This window comes from Pyrus communis, chromosome 13 (assembly GCF_041283825.1).
Source record: "Pyrus communis isolate YQ-2024b chromosome 13, ASM4128382v1, whole genome shotgun sequence".
NCBI lineage: Eukaryota > Viridiplantae > Streptophyta > Magnoliopsida > Rosales > Rosaceae > Pyrus > Pyrus communis.
In genome coordinates, this window is record NC_142577.1 from 8,717,258 (window position 1) to 8,721,555 (window position 4,298).

Genomic DNA, 4,298 nt, shown 5'->3' on the forward strand with positions numbered 1-4,298 from the left:
GTGGTGCAATTCGGCCATATTGGGTGATTCTAAGCAAGGCAAAAACATTGAAGTCAGATTAGGTGGTTCCAACACCAAAACATGCATTCACATGCATGTTTACAACCTTGCCGTGTACTCCCATGCCATTCCAGCTCACTTATGCACTTCTAGCTCTAAAACAGATTCCACACATCCATTCCGTGCATCCCATGCCATTCCAGCTCCCTTTTGCACCAAGAACATGCACTTCCATTACTTAATTCATTCAGCCATATTGACACCAACAAACACAATCATGCCGTGTAGATTCCATGTTCTAACACCAAAACATGCATGCACATGCATGTTCACAACTTTGGCCGTGCACTCCCATGTGATTGCAAGTCAGATTATGCATTCCATTATCTTTCTCCATTTCATCTTTGCAGAAATCCACATGCTTGCACATTTCCCTTTTGCCATGCACCCATTATTCCAGAAAATCACTCATCCCATCATTCCATGCCGTGTGCTTTTGTTCCCCTTTCCAGATTTGTACAAGCAATTTCAGGTGGTCCAATTCACCTTTGCAGATGTCCACTCACTTGTTGCAGCAAGGGCACATGCATCTTTGATTAAATAAACCACATACTTGCAGATCTTGTCCAGGCCGTGCGTCCACTACCTCAGAAACCCATCAATTCCAGCTCATTTGATGCTCTTCCATCTCACTTGTGCAGATTGAGATCCAATCTGAATGTTGGCAGCCACATTCTTTCCTATAAAACTAGGCACACTTCACACATCAAAGGGTTCTGCATTCATTCCATTTATTCACACCTAGCCGCTCCATTCCCACTCCATTCTCTGCCCATTTGCTCTCCCATTTGCAGAAAACATACCAAGCCGATCTAGTTCATTTGCATCACACTTGGAGAACCAACATTGAAGGCACTCTTCAAGGAATTCAACATCAGTTTTGCTTCAAGGGTTTCTTCTTCTTAATTCTATGTTCACTCATGTTATTTATTTTTATGTCAAACCTTTGTAAACATGAAGTGTAACTAATCTTCCCCTAGGGATTCGATGTAGCCTTGCAAAGTTTGCCATGTAATCAAGTTAGAATGCTCAGTTTGTCCATCTAATTCTTGTTTCATTCTCTGATATAATTGTGAATTTGTGAGTTGATTTGTATGCTTGATCACCATTTGGATTAATCACAGGTTATTTAGCCAAGATTAAAGCATACATCATGCCTAATCTTGGTGGATTTGTGAATGAATGAAGGGAATGTTTGGCAAACATCCTGCCGAGTGATTCCCTTTGGTTTTATGAAACTTTCTTGTGCACTATATATTTTTGATTAGGAACCAAAGTTGCACATCACAATTAGGTTCATGATTAGAGACATTTGATCAAATCCACACATCATATGGTTGATCATATCCAAGTGAAACAAACTCAAGAAATAGGTAGATGAATGAGTATACACTAACTTAACAAACATGGACTTAGTTGAGCAATGGTGAAACCGAATCCCTAGCTTCATCTCCATTGGTACTATCCCATTTTATTAGTTGTTGACTCATTTAATTGTGTTTACTTCATTTTCTAGTGTTTACAAGTTACAACAACAAATCTGCCTAAATTGATTAGTTTGATTCATTTCGTAGAGTTCTTGCAAAACAAGTAATTGCATAGGTCCAATTAGTCCCTGTGGATTCGACACCCTTGCTTGTGGCATTGTACTAAACATATTCTAGCATTAGGAAGGAATTATACATCAACAAAAATGGTGCCGTTGCCGGGGACTGATTTCAGTCCCTTGTAATTGCTTGTTTGCTATTTAAACTTTGTTCTTTTCATTGTAGGTAGATTCTTGATTTTCATTCAAACTTGTGTTATTGTGTTTCAGGTAGTATATGTCAAATAGACTTGTTGAGCTAGGCCAAAGAATTGAACGGTTAAAGGGCCACACTTTGGACAACTTTGTGCCATCAAGTTCATCCATTATTCGTGAGGAAGAGGAAAGGAATTCACCTAGTTCAACAAGTAAAGGATCTGAGCAATTTAATTGGGAAAGAGAAGAAGAGATGGCGGGCAACCAAGATGAACTTCGAGCTTTGGAGGACTTTGCTCAACCAATCATACCAAATTCACCTTCATGCATCTTGCTGCCCACAGAAGCTAGAAACTATGATCTCAAATCTTCACATTTCCATATGTTTCCCTCATTTTATGGCTTACCTAATGAAGACCCTTTAGCTCATATTAAAGAGTTTTACAATGTTGTGAGTGGTTTACCTTTGCAGGGAGTAAGTGAAGCAAATTTGAGGATGAGAGTGTTTCCTTACACTTTGAAAGATAGGGCCAAGAGTTGGTTGATGACTCTAACACCAGGATCCCTCACTACATGGGATGCCGTGGCTAAGAAGTTCTTGGAGAAGTTCTTTTCCACTCAAAAGACAGCCACATTAAGGGGACAAATCTTCAACTTCAAACAAGATGATGGAGAACCTTTCAATGAGTGTTGGGAGCGTTTTAAAGGCCTCTTGTTGCAATGTCCACACCATGGGTTACCTTTTCACTTACAAATGCAAATTTTCTATGATGGACTAACCCAAACATGTCAATCAACTGTTGATAATGCAGCAGGTGGAGCATTGAAGAAAAAGAATGCTCAAGAGTCATATAACATTTATGAGATGTTGGGGTCTAATGCTCAACACAAAGATTTAAGGGGTAAGAAAGTTGGAGTCTATGAAACAAGTTCTAATCATGAGCTTTTGTTGCAGGTAGCTAACCTAGAAAGGAAGATTGAATCCGTGCTCAACATGGTGCCAAAAGCAAATGAAGTGTGTGCCATTTGCAACATACCAAGCCATCCTACTCACCAATGTCCATCTAGGGAGGCTTACCCCGAGTATGTTCAAGAGCAAGTGAACCTCATGAATTCTTACAATCAAAGGCCAAGGAATGATGTGTATTCCAATACATATAACTCAAGTTGGAGAGATCATCCAAACCTTTCATGGAAGAACAACAATCAATTCCAAAATTTCCAACCAAAACCTACCACTACCCTTGAAGATACGGTTAAGTTGTTAGCCCAAAACACCTTGCAATTCCAACATTCGACAAATAGCACTTTCCAACAACATTCAGCGGCTCTAACCAAAATGGAGACACAATTGGGGCAGATTGCAGATGCCTTGAACCAAAGAGAAGTTGGAAAGTTTCCAAGCCAACCCGTGATACTCCAAAGGAACCAAGAGCAAGCCAAAGCCATCACTACACTTAGAAGTGGTAAGGTTATTGATAATAGAGTTGGCAATGAAGTTACTAATGAATATGATCATGTGAATGCAGGTGTTACTCAAGGAGACAATGAGAAACCAAATGAGGAACCAAGCCATGCTACTTCCTCATTTGAAGCACCAAATCTTCACAAGGCCGAGAAACCATACACTCCACCAATACCATTCCCTGGAAGACTTGCCAAGAGCAAGCAGGATAAGTCATTCAAAGAAATTTTTGATATACTAAGCAAAGTGAATGTTAACTTACCTTTGCTTGATGTCATTAGGAACATGCCGGCATAGGGAAGTTCTTCAAGGAGTTAAACAGCTACAAAAGGAAGTATGGACCACATGAGAAGGTTGTGGTGTCTGAGAATGTGAGTGCAGTTTTGCAAAGAAAACTTCCACCAAAGCTCAAGGATCCAGGAAGTTTCTCTATCAACATCACCATAGGGGACAAGAAAGTAGAGAAGGCTATGCTTGATTTGGGTGCTAGCATCAACTTAATGCCCTATTCCGTGTACCTTCAACTAGGTTTGGGAGATTTGAAAGCCACCACCATTTCATTACAACTTGCAGACAGATCCGTGAAATATCCAAGAGGTATAGTAGAAGATATTCTAGTTCAAGTTGATAAACTAATCTTGCCTGCAGATTTTGTAGTGTTGGACATGGAAGAAGCTCCTATACATGATCGTGAGTTGCCTATATTGCTTGGGAGACCTTTCATGGCCACGGCCAAGACCATCATTGATGTGCAAAATGGACTCCTCACTATGACAGTGTTAGGAGAGACAGTTCAATTCAAAGTGTTTGAATCTCTTTCTCATCCTTCTTCATCTCTTGATTGTTATGCCATTGATGTGCTTGATTCACTTGTATTCTCTAAGTTCTTGCAGGCACAATCGAATGAACCATTACAAACTGTTTTGAGTCAATCTCAAGATGAGTTTGATGAAGAAGATGCACTCATGGAAGAAGTAGCTGCCTTGGATGCATTAGCATTGTATCCTTTGAATGTTTCACCTCTTTTAGAGC

The 4,298-nt window shown here is 39.9% G+C and overlaps 1 non-coding gene across 1 annotated transcript; it reads right to left on the reverse strand.

Moving 5' to 3' along the window:
- Window positions 1–2,428: 2,428 nt before the first annotated feature.
- Window positions 2,429–2,539, reverse strand: LOC148691712 (small nucleolar RNA R71). The gene has a single exon (XR_015955377.1). It is a non-coding gene; the product is annotated as a small nucleolar RNA R71 (small nucleolar RNA).
- Window positions 2,540–4,298: the final 1,759 nt, after the last annotated feature.